This window comes from Argentina anserina, chromosome 6, assembly GCF_933775445.1.
Source record: "Argentina anserina chromosome 6, drPotAnse1.1, whole genome shotgun sequence".
Taxonomy (NCBI): Eukaryota; Viridiplantae; Streptophyta; class Magnoliopsida; order Rosales; family Rosaceae; genus Argentina; species Argentina anserina.
The window spans coordinates 21,643,879-21,657,308 of NC_065877.1; the positions used below are offsets into that span (position 1 = coordinate 21,643,879).

At 37.4% G+C, this 13,430-nt stretch overlaps 2 pseudogenes; one reads left to right on the plus strand and one right to left on the minus strand.

Annotated features, from left to right (window-relative positions):
* Nucleotides 1-337: 337 nt before the first annotated feature.
* On the minus strand, nucleotides 338-1,906 carry LOC126797057 (rust resistance kinase Lr10-like; annotated as a pseudogene).
* Nucleotides 1,907-8,343: 6,437 nt separating this feature from the next.
* On the plus strand, nucleotides 8,344-13,239 carry LOC126797058 (rust resistance kinase Lr10-like; annotated as a pseudogene).
* Nucleotides 13,240-13,430: the final 191 nt, after the last annotated feature.

Sequence of the window (13,430 nt, forward strand, 5' to 3'; positions counted from 1 at the left end):
CTTATTCATAACTTCTTTAGCCATACTTTGAGTTTGTTGGTCAAGTTCGGCTATCGTTTTCCTTTCAGCCTTCGCTTGAGGGGGAGTATTGAAGATATTGGATGTGTGTGTTAATTGAAGAATCAATTAGTCCACATCTGTGTGATGCGTAGTCCACATCTGTGTGCTACTTAGTCTTGGAGTAATTATAACATTCTCATTTTGTGTATATATATAAGTAGGTGTAGATTTGCTTCATTCATGAAATATATCAAGAGAAATACAATTGAGTTGAAACTCTAAACTTTCATCTTCTTGTTTCATCTCAAAATTCAACAGTGATCTTCAAGGAGTTTAAGCTTCTTGCAGAAGCAGGCATTCATTCTAATTCAGTTTGAAGTAGAGGCAAAGGGATAAGGAGGCATACTTAGACTGTCACCTTCTCTCTCCAACATTTGAACAACAATGTTCATGGGCGGGCGATCTACTGGATGCCACTGAATGCACCATAGGCCGATGATTGCAAGTTTCCGAGCTACTTTAACATCTCCTTCGTCCTCAATATGGATTCGTAGATCGCTCCCTTGTTCTAAAAGGTTGTAAATCCATTCTGGGAAGAAGACATGACTGGTGGAGTCCTCCATAACCTTAAAATTTTTCTTTTCTCCAACCATTTCAAGCAGCAAGATTCCAAAACTATACACATCCGACTTATACGATACATTTCCGAAGTTCCTAGAGAACACTTCTGGTGAAATGTACCCCCATAGTCCCTCTAGCTGTAGTCATGGATATAGCACTCTGATCCTTAGAACACAACTTGGCTAGCCCAAAATCAGAAACTTTTGGAGTGAAATCCCGGTCTAGCAAAATGTTGTTAGGTTTGATATCAAAATGGAGGATCCTCTGGTCACACCCTTGGTGAAGGTATTCAATTCCTTTAGCTATACCTAAAGCAATATCTTGCAACTTTCCCCAACCAAGAAATGTGTTCTTATCATCTGCAGATGACAGGAAATTCTGCAATGAACCATTTGGTAAGTACTCATAAATCAGCACAAAAGCCAACCACATTGACATGGTAAATTAGACCCATTGTTCCCACTTCGTTAATAAAATCTCCCCCCTCCTCATCTCGAGAATTTTCACAGCAACAAGTAGTTCAGAGGAAAGCTTTCCTTTGTAGACAGTTCCATAAGCCCCCTGACCCAACTTGTCCTCAAATTGATTTGTTATCCTCCTAATATCATCATAGGCATATCTACTGGGTTTGAGAGCCTTGTAATCATCCAAAAACTTTTCAATTCTCAATTGATTTTCTTCTTGTGTTTTCTTAGAACTATACAAGTAGTATATCACGGTAGTCACTCCTATTACAGCCGTAACAAGTGCACAAATGCCTGCAGATATAAATGACACTCACCATTAACATTGACTAGCATCTTTTACAGAACAAATCAATATGAAAAGACTTTCCATGATAGACCGCAGTTCTGAAAAATAAGTATAATGCGTCCATAGACTTACCTAATATCTCTAAGACTCGTCTTCCACGATGAAAACCAGAGTGAGCGCTCAATCTATATAAAATCTCTTACTATCTTGTTGGTTATATATGTACGACCAGACAATTCTGTAAAAGTTAAGTTAGCTAGGAAGCAAGTGAAGAGTGAAGAGAAATGATTTTAGTACCTTTTGGCACATCTAAACATTGAATTTCTTCAGTGGTCCGGTTATCTGCAATTTGCTTCAGCAATCCACATATCTTGCCTATCTCTTCGCAACGTTTGCACGATGGTCTGGACCATTGAAGCTTCACAGGCTGCCACCGAATATCTGGTACTGACATGTAGTCTTCCACCTTGGTACACGACACCAGCTGAGGCATGTAATTAAGCTCTGAACATCCATCCTGAACAGCATACATCTTGCTGGAATTGCCAAGGCAAGGGCTCAAATTCGCCAGTTGACAAAAGGACTGATACTGATCAATGTTTTAAAAAACTCATTTTAAAGTTTGTCTGAGGCTTAAAAGACTTAAGGCTACTTACAAAACGTCTCTATTTTTCGATCTGGACACCGTGGTTTAAAAAACTTACGTCTTATGATACGTTTTTCACATCTTTTATACATTTTACTATGCCTTAAAAATAATATTTTTAGATATATTTTTATATTTATTTATATAATGTGTTTAGTTTGATAAAAATTATCTAAAACGTTTAGATTATGAATTTCATTATCTCTAAATGTAATAAATTAGTAAGTTCTTATGTATATTTATTCTTTTTATATGTGTATAATTATATATTTACATATTTAACTATTAAAATTTTATAACATAAGACGCCTCAAGTCTTAAAGCTCAAGATTCTAAAAAAAAACGTCTTTAAACATTGGTACTGATCCCTTTCATCTGATGTCGGGCAACTGAATATGGTGTAGTTAGTTTTCTGTTGGGCTTCTGAGTATTTGAATGAAGAGGAATTGAGCTCGAAAATCTGTCTGGGAAAGCAGATATCTTGGTAATCATAAAAAGAATCATAGTGAATATCATAAAGACTTATTTCAATTTCCTGAGCTGTGTAGTTAATCCTTTTCACCAAGAACCCATCAGCTGATGATGAATTGATCTGGAGCAGTCTGCTTGTCCTTGGTGCATGATAAATCAAAGCCTGGGTAGCCGCAGTGGGGTAGTTGCATTCCTTTCAGTCGAAATGAAAATCGGGTCACAGGGCCATGGCTTTTTACATCGAACCTCTGTGCAATTTTCTTGGCCAACTGATGCTCCACGCACGACGATATCAGCATCTAGAACTGTGTCTGTGAACAACAAACTGCATGACAAATTGTGAATCACTTCATGCATATCTAATAATTAACAATTTAGCTGAATTAGATACAAAGAGCAGCTCGCTTTTCTTGTTCTTCAGATCGACTTGTCTAATCGTGCTTCACTGATTGTTTCTTTATACCAAGGACCGAAATATCGATACTGCCAAAGTTTTCACATATGGATATATCCCTTATATATCAAATATTTCTTGATGAAATTTTTTGAATATCGTCACGTGTTAGGCAAATTTCAAATAAAATAAAAAATTATTGATTAGAAGAATTGAACCTCTGATCCATCCTTTATAAGAACAAAACTGTAGCCAACTATACTACACCAACTTGTTATATATGACTTTTTTTAATATAGTGCATTTCATGTCTTAACATTTCCCTAAAATTAAAAAAAAAACTGAATTAGTTGTTGAGGAGAATTGAAGTTCGTTCACCTCATTACAATCTTCACAAAGCTATGGTTATGGTCAAAAATGCTTAATCTGAATGAGAACTACCAGTACCACAACCCACAGTCAATTACTCACGACTCTTATGGTTGACATATAAGTCAGTACATGCAAAATTCTAAAATGTATATATCATTTAATGACTATTATTCACAATATACATAGGACTCTACTCATGGACATGATGAAGATAGTGAAAATTTTGTACCTCATAAATCTTCTATGTGGTTTTAAATCACTTATGTAATTTTTTGTTTAATGTATCATATATAAATAAGATGTGATAACCTAGTTTCCCTTTGAGTGCCAAGCCATAACAAATATTTAGGTAGAATTTTAATAATTCTCGACGATTATTTCACCTCAAATTACTACAACTCACTATAAATTTATAATTTTATAATAATTACTTATGACATATGGTAGATAATAATTGATTAACTAAACATCTCTCAAAATTTCATTCAAAATTTTCATGTTTTTATATAAATTTCCATCAATTTACTCAATTATTTTTAAAATCGAAATTTCTAATTTTCAGACTCTCTATATTTCCGTTGTCGCCGAAATTTTAGGTTTTCGCTTGCTTTGTATCCTACGGCTCTACTAAGTTCTGAGATGATGAATACGAATCATAATGTCATCATCTCTCGGCTATGCGAATGGAGACTAAAACCTTTTTTTTCTTATCTTTTTTCTACGGCCTAAATGGTTGATTCGTCAACAATTTGACTAGTCTGCATTTTCGTGTAAGAATTTTCTTTTCCGGGCTGTCCATCTTTAATATTGGATAGAGTCTCTGTAATAACCCGATTTTTCGGAATGATGTTTGGTTTGTTTAATTTCTATTAAGTTGTGAAATTCATTAAAATGAAATTTGGATTGCTTGCAACATTACGAAACTCGAACGGAAACGTTTCGGAACGTTTATTTAGAAAAAACGTTACGTTTCCGCAATATATATATATCGACTTTTATTTTGTCGCTCGGTTGTGAAAACATGCTTCACAAAAATTGTAGAGCTCGTCGATACGAGTTCGTGGACGCGTCACGCGTTCGATTCGGAAATCGTACATGAAAGTTATTAATGTCGGAAGTTAGTTTCCAATTTTGAAAACGAGTATAAAAAAGACTTTTTTCTGATTAGGTTTTCCATTTCTGGAAACCCCTCTCTCTCTCTCTCCTCTCACCGCCTCCCTCGGTTCTCTCTCTCCCCGATTTGCTCTCCCTCTCTAAAAACAAAAACCCAGCTCCGGCAATCTCATCCTCCGCCCGACCGTGTCGCACACCGCCGGCCTAGGAAGCTTCGCACGGACGTCCGCAGCAACCCTCGAGCTCGCCGCACCTTCCCGCGCTGACGTGAGTCTCTCCGCAACAACCCGAGGTCTGCAAGACCCTTCGCCGCTGTCGTGCTTCTCTCCGACGATCTCCGGTGACTTCAAGGCGTGGAATAGATAAGGGTGAGTTGAATTGATTGATTGTGTGGTTGTTTGGTGTGATTTTGTTGGAATTGGATGGATCTGGTACAGATCGGGGGAGGAGAAAGTGAGGGGGGATACCGCCGCCTTAGGCGGCGCGTGTGAGGGCATGGAGGGGTCTAGGGGCGGCGTGAGGTCGTGGGGAGGAAGAGGGAGAAGAATGGAGGGATTTTGGGGCGGCGGTGGCGTGCTACGCGCCGGCCTTAGGCTCGGCGCGTGAGCGCCACGCGCGGCCTGCGGGAGGTGGCGCGTGTACCCCACGCGCCACCACGTGCGGCGGCGTGTGAACAGTAAATTCAAACAGTAAATTGTAAAATTTATTTTTACGGCGGTGAATGTAAAAATGTGATTTACGTACGGTAAATGTAAATTTTATTTTACGTACTGTAAATGTAAATGTAAATGTAAATTACTTTCAGTAAAATGTAAAAAGTAATTTCAGAAGGATAATTTAGTAATTATTATTTACTGAGACAGTATTTACATTTGAATAGTATTCGTACATACAGAAATGTGTAAACAGTATGTACTAATTGATATGGATTTGTACAGAAATACGTGAACAGTAATTTCGTAAAACCAGAAATTGCTGAACAATAACTTATTATTACTGTTTCGGCATTTAAGGTTTACGAAACGATTCTAAATTCTTTTCTTATCTTTTTAAGGTGATCGATAAATCAAGAAAATGAATTATCTTCGGAAATTGTGGAATTACGCTCGAGTTGATAAGGTGAGTAAAATCTCACATATATACGAATCTACCCTAGCGGAGATTCAAGATTTTGCAGAATTTTAAGAATGAAATGTGACATGTATATGTTATAGTGAATTATATATATATTGTATAAATGGTAAATAGGTACATATATATATAGTTTACTATATAATAAACTGTTATGATTTTATCGTGATTATGTCATTTTGATGACGAGAGTTATATATCGAGCGTGTGATTTGATTTGTACAATATGAGGCGATGATTATCGTATGTGGTTTTAACATGGAGTTTGTTAAAACGTTGTCTTCAGACGAGTTTTGTCTTCGGACGTGTTTATGAAATATGACATGTATATGATATAGTGGATTATATATATATTGTATAAATGGTAAATAGATACATATATATATATAGTTTGCTATATAATATAATGTTATGATTTTATCGTGATTATGTCATTTTGATGACGAGAGTTATATATCGAGCATGTGATTTGATTTGTACAATATAAGATTATGATTATTGTATGTGGTTTTAACATGGAGTTTGTTAAAACGTGTTTATGTCTTCGGATGTGTTTGGCATGTCGGAACCTAGCTTTTGGCCGGGCGAAAGTTACGATACAGTTAGAGCTCTAGTCTGTCTGCCGGAGTACTGCATGTGAGGTATCAGATGGGTTATCGGCTCATGAATACTCATATTTTGGATATTGGGTAGCAAAAGGTTGCCCAATATCGGCGGTGTACTACGTGAGGGGTAACAGATGTGTACCACCGTTCATTAGTACCCGTATTATAAATGTATTTGGGTAACCAGAAGGGTTGCCCAATTTCTCATGAGCACTTTCATTTCATATTTTTTTGGGACAACCAGATGGGCCGTCCATTGACTCATGAGTGCATTTATATTTGTTGATTTGTGGATTTTCGTATATATTGATATGCGAGTTATATTTTCGTTTTACTCATACGAGCTGTAAAGCTTACCGGGTTTGTGTTTACATTCCCGGTGCACCAATTCAATGGTGTAGGGGATAATTCCGCAGGTGTTGATTAGTGGAGATCGAGGGACAACTCTGAAGACTCGAAGTTGTTCATTATCCTGCTTGTGGTGAGGTTTTTATTGTGGATTGTGTGAGAACTTGTGAGGATTTATTCGTGGGTTTTGTGAGAGATTGTGAAGATTATTACATTTCCATTTTTATGTAATGTTTGAGTATAAATTTGGTTTGTCTAAGTTGTATTGTGAACTCAGTAATGATCTGTTATGGCATTTAAAATAATTTCGATTCATTGAGATTGTTTAGTGTTTCACGACTTTGAAATTTTAAATTTTTATGCTCGAAATTTTGGGGTCGTTACAGTCTCGAACTTCCCTTTGATGTGAGGCATCGTGACCATCCCATCTGTTATTCGAATTGAACCACATAACCCCCAATAAAAGAAAGCTGACGGAGCTTGATTGTTTTCTGGAGACTCCATGTTATATATAACCATGTCATTTCTATTCACCCCTTATCTTCTCTGTTTCATTTGGCCTCCTTGAATACCATGTCTAGAGGAAATCCCATCTTGATCTCCGTCTTCCTCCTCCTCCCTTTTACAGTTCTTTCACAAACGTCTGAAAATCCGTTAGATAGCTGCACCTCTACTTGTGGAGATACATACATAAGCTATCCATTTCGACTGAAAGGAGACGCTCAAAGTTGTGGGAGCAATAGGTTTGAGCTCTCTTGTGAGGAGAATGCTACTGCTGCAGTACTATACTTGGATTCAGTAAGGTATTATGTGAGGTCAATCCATTACAATAATTTCACAATCCGAATTGTGGATTCCGGTGTTCAGAAGAAGAAGAACTACTGTTCAACCCCACTTTACTCTTTAACCTCCGACAACTTCACCCAAAAGTTTTATTCCGAATATCCCTATGGACTCTCTTCGTTTTACACTCCTTATTTGGACCAAGTGCCACTAATACTCGTGACCTGCGCAACGCCAATGAATTCAACTCTGCTTATTGAAACAGCTTCATGCCTCAACAACACCACCATCAATTCTTGCAAACATTCTTATTTCATGGTTGGCTCCGTAACTTCATTTGATTTGGGGAGAACCTGCGAAGTAACACAAATGCTTTTAGCATCGCCTGCTTCAACCTACAAAAGTTTCGCGTTCCGTAAAATCTACAAGAACATGAGGTCATGTGAAAGGATTTGTGATGAACTAGTGAACGGTTTTGAACTCTCATGGTTCGTGTATGGATGTGGAGAATGCAAAGGTGATGAAGTGTGTGATACGTCGTTCGACGAGCCTATGACTATCAAGTGCACGGGGCCATCGTCAGGTTTGTTCTTAATTAGTATGATTTAATTGATTTCACTTGTCAACTGCCCTATGCTAATCCTATATTCTTTTTTCATCTATTTAGGAGAACGCTGGTATGACCCGATAAAGAATGAGTTTGAAGGCAAGTGCTCTTTGTTCTGTATTTCTTGATGTTCATAAGTTTAACTGTTTATGCAACAAGTGGTTTCGATAAGCTCAATAGTACCAGTGTATTGATACATTATGTAGCGATGCATCAAATAGATTTAGTTCGATAAAATGATACACGAAGAGGATATAAATAGAGTTCCTTAAAAACTGTCTCGTAGGTGAGCATGCCTTGTGCTCTTATATATCTTACTAACTAATAGAGTCGGTCTACCTCTGAATTTAATTAGTATACTTGATGCGAAAGTACACTGATGCACTCTATCATAATGTTTACGCTCATTTAGAAGCTTTAGAGATACTATTCGAGTTAAAGTTTTCTATATCCATTCGTTCATCATTTTTATGATCCAATTTTCCTCAATTGCAGGGAAACTTTTCTTGTACAACTCTTAAGTTTCACGTTCAGCTCATTATAAATGCACCCGTTTATTATGGTAAGAGAGATGGATCTCCAAATCATATTCAAACGAATTAAACATTTGCAGTGACATTCAATAAATAGTTTGTGCTTTGCCTACAATGTATTTTTATTGATTTCTTTCTGTGAACAACAGCACTACCACAAGCAGCTAAGCTTGTAATTGGCCTTCCTTGTTTAACCGCATTACTAATATACATGTGGAGAAGAAGACACTTATCCATGTACGATAATATAGAAGACTTCCTGCAGAACAATAACAATCTCATGCCAGTGAGATACTCTTACTCAGACATCAAGAAAATGACAAAGGATTTCAAGGAAAAATTGGGTCAAGGAGGCTATGGAACGGTGTACAAGGCAACCCTTCGTAGCGGTCGGCTTGTGGCCATCAAGATTCTGGGTAAGTCCCAAGCTAACGGTCAAGACTTTATCAATGAAGTTGCAAAGGATTCATCATGTTAATGTTGTGCAACTGATTGGATTTTGTGTTGAGGGATCAAAGCGTGCTCTTGTGTATGATTTCATGCCTAATGGGTCTCTTGACAAGTACATTTTTCTTCAGCAAGGAGCGAGCTCCTTAAGTTTCAAGAAAATATTTGAGATTGCGCTTGGAGTTGCTCACGGTATCGACTATCTGCATCGAGGGTGTGATATGCAGATTTTGCACTTTGACATCAAGCCTCATAACATTATTTTGGATGAGGATTTCACTCCTAAGGTTTCTGATTTTGGGTTAGCAAGGTTATACCCATTGGATAATAGCATTGTGTCTTTGACCGCAGTAAGAGGTACGATTGGATACATGGCTCCTGAGCTATTCTATAAGAACATTGGAGGTGTTTCCTACAAGGCTGATGTATACAGTTTTGGAATGCTATTGATGGAAATGGCTGGGAGAAGGAAGAACTTGAATGGAGGGATAGATCAGTCAAGCCAGTTTAGTGAAAATCAATGTTTTCAAATGCGAAAGTGAAGGCGAAGACGACTAGGGGTCGCCTCGCTAAGGCGAAACCTCAAGGCGAAAAAGTGACTGTCTTTCCAACAAATATTTAATATATACATTACATTTATAAAAATATATCCTTATAAATAACATACTTAAAAATAACATGAAATTCATTATTTAGTTCTTTAAAGGTTCCAAATACGATTTCAATGACATAAAAGAGTTCAAACATAGACTCAAATTACATCAATGTAAAGAGAACTACACTTCAATCGTCCATATCATCATACTCAAATCTAGTCACACCCACATGAATATCATCACAATCATTGTTGTTGAATGTAGTAGTATGAGGAGGCAAAAAGATCTTCTATCTCATCTTCATCATTTCTAAGTAATGCAGCAAGTTTTTTCATTTTCTGCTTGTTTTTTCCTTTACCTAAAGAGAAAACTTGGAATTAAAAATGGAAGGATACATATATTCTAAAAAATTAAATAATATGCAGATTAGTAAGAAACTACTTACTTGAGCATTCATCACTCTTTCTTTTATTACTTTATCAGTGGAAAGTGGGTAAATTGGCTCATCAAGGCTCATATCTTCATCCAACACAAGCTCATCATCCATGACAGGCTCCTCTGATGGCTCCACAGAAATAGGAACTCGAGTTGAAAAATTTTGTTCATAACAATCAATAGGCATATTCCTTATAGCATCCACCTTAAATACATCCTCTTCAAGCCAAGAAATATCACTTGAGAGAATTGGATCTTCCACCTCTGATATCCATTCATCATCAGAATCAATTTCCTCTACTAATATAGGGTCAAGCTTCTTTGATCTTCTTCAAATATTTCTCTCCCTTAATAAAGAGTTGTACTTCACATAAACCAATGCATTTAATCTTTTGTGTTCAAGTCTATTCCTTTTTTGTGTGTGAATCTAAAACCAACATAAGAATAAACTTAGAAGTATGCAACTTATTATATAGTTGAAGTTTATAATAACAATCAAACACATGACCGTACCGACTCAAAGGTGCTCCAATTTCTCTCACATCCAGATGCACTACAAGTCAAGCTAAGGACACGGACTGCAAACTTCATCAACTCATGTGCTTCTTCTCCAAAACGCTCCCACCAACTTGCTACAAAAAATAAAAATAGCATTATTATTATCTACAAACACTCAAGTATAGACATTTGTATTATAAAAATAACATACGAGGCATTACCTGGATTTCTTATCTTTCTAGAGTGTATAGCAATCGGAGTTCCAAACTCTCCAAGGCATTTGTCAAACATCTCCAATTGAATATCAGCTTTCAAACGATCATCAAAAGACATCATCCGATCCATACATTCATACAATCCCTTCTTCACTTCCATAACATTAGAGAAGTTGTCCTCATAATGCAATTGAGGGTTTAGGTAGTAACCGGCAGCATGTAAAGGCTGATGGAGTTGAGGAGTCCACCTTGCATCAATTTTATTCCAAATTGGTTGATAGTGTCTGATGTTCTTCTTCAAACTAAATGCAATCTTCTCTTTGGCAGCATCCTTCAGTTCATATATGTACCCCATAGCAGGCCTTACTTCAGAATCAACCTCCCTCAAGACACACACTAATGGCAGCACACCTTTCACACAAAAAGTAACATCACTCCAAAAAGTATTCTAAAAAAGAATAATGACACGAACCTGTATTGCTTCATGGCTTTTAACAAAAGGGCCTTCAACCCACTGCTTGCTATTAAACATCATTTGAAGAGGCTGCTTCTGCTTATAGATGCTTTGAAGAGTGAGAAAGGCAGTTGCAAAGCGAGTCACAGCTGGTCGGATTATCTCTTTGTTGCTTGTGAATTCCCTCATCAAAGAAATGACCCATGTGTGACCATAGAGAAATTTAACCACTTGCTTAGCACTTTTAATTGATTTCTCAAATATCGTCATTTTGCTAATATCTTCAAGCATAAGATCAATACAATGTGTTGCACATGGCGTCCACCACAACTTTTCTCGTCTTTGCATAAGCCTAAGTCCCGCATTCTTATAATTGGATGCATTATCGGTGACTATTTGAATCACATTCTCTTCCCCAACTTCTCTCACCACATCATCCAAATATTTTAACATCAAAGATCCATTTTTCACACTACCGGATGCATCAATGGACTTCAAAAAGAAAGTACCAGCTGGACTATTCACAAGAAAATTAAGAAGCACTCTACCCTTTCCATCGGTCCAACCATCCGACATAATGGAACATCCATATTTCTCCCAAGCTTGCTTATGCTCTAACAAATACCTATCAATGTCTTCGACTTCTTCCCTAAGAATCCAAGTTCTTAATTCATGCATAGAAGGAGGCTTAAATCCTACACCATACTTAGCAATGCCCTCTACCATAGCTAACCAAAATGGATCATTAACCGTATTGAAAGGAAGCACTCTAGAAAACATAAAACGACCAACCATTCGACAAACATCTTTTCTTAACTCTTTTTTGTAAGCCTCATTCAATACAGTTTGTTTAGGCTCCGAAGCCACATATTTATCAATCGGTCCTATAACTTTTGGTTGGACAGTAGTACTCCCACATTCTGAACTTAGTTGGTGTTCAACGACATTACTCTCACCACCAATACCTGCCCCTATCTCACACAACATAATAGTTCTCTTATTTTTATCATCTTTAGCATCCTTAATAGCTATTTGAAATTCGTTCTTTACATCTTTAGGGACTTTATTACAAGCTTTCATGCCACCTGAAATGCCTGCTAAATGATGCTTAAGCCTAGAGATAGTGCCACTACATACTTGATTACAAAAAACACATCTAAAATATTTCTCCCATTCCGTTTTCTTTGTATACTTCCAGGCCTTATCTCTTCCATCTTCCCCTTTCCCACTCATCACTAATATAATTACCAACACAATCACACACAAACAACAAAAACCCAATAGTGAGTAAATCAACATAACCATTTACAGAAAACTAAGAGAACTAATAGAGAGTAGCAAAGATAACTAACTTGATAAATACCAAAGCAGGTAGACAAATTGAGGATGGAATTTGATGTGTGCAGACTGCAGAGGCAATGAAAATATTCGGGTTGATTCATAAGTAACAACAAATATTGACCGAATATGATTAGTCTAATTAAAGCATTATATCATCTACATACACCATACCTTAATTACTCTCAGTTCACAAATGTGGCAATAGAGCAGAGAGAATGGATATGTCCATGCGGCTGAGAGAATGGAGAGGCTGAGATAGGTCAAATGGATGTTTGTTTAATTAACATACCAAACGACGGATGATTATAGGTTGAAAGGAAGTTGGTTTAATTAAAAAACGACGGGTCGTTTAATGCATTGATTATATGTCTTCGTCTTCTTCCTTGAAACGAGTCGTTTGGACGGGTCGCGCCTCGCATTCGGATCTCAGCTCTGCCTCACCGCTCCGGGCGTCGCCTTTCCAGCAGCACGTCGGCGTTAGAGCCAACGAGGCTTTTCATCCCCGCCCCGCACTGAAGCGCGCATCGGCGTCGTCTCGGCGTCGCCTTTGACAACATTGGAGAAAATTACTTCCCTTCATGGGTATCTAACCAATTGAATGAAGGAAAGGACATAGAGATAGAAGATGCCACAGAGGATGAGATGAAAATCGTAAAGAAGATGATTTTAGTAGCACTGTGGTGCATACAAATGAAGCCAAGTGAACGCCCTTCAATGACGAAAGTGGTCGAGATGCTTGAAGGCGAACTGGAGAGCCTCCAAATACCCTCAAAGCCTTTCTTATGTCTCCAACAAATCCCAACTGAGGATAGTGGAACACTTCAACTTCAGCAGGTGGATCACTACCGACTGAATCTACAGAGATCAGTTCACTAATCTCATAAGAAAATGCAAGTTAGTTTACTAAGCAATGTTTTTTTTGGTGGACTTATCTACTGAGCAAATGTAGTTCATGCAAGCTTATTTTTGCGAATTATCTACCTTTTCTCGCTTAAGAAAAAGGGATACGAGAGGCAAGAAATGTCCTTACTGCCCCATATTATAGAAGAAGATACAGATACAACAAC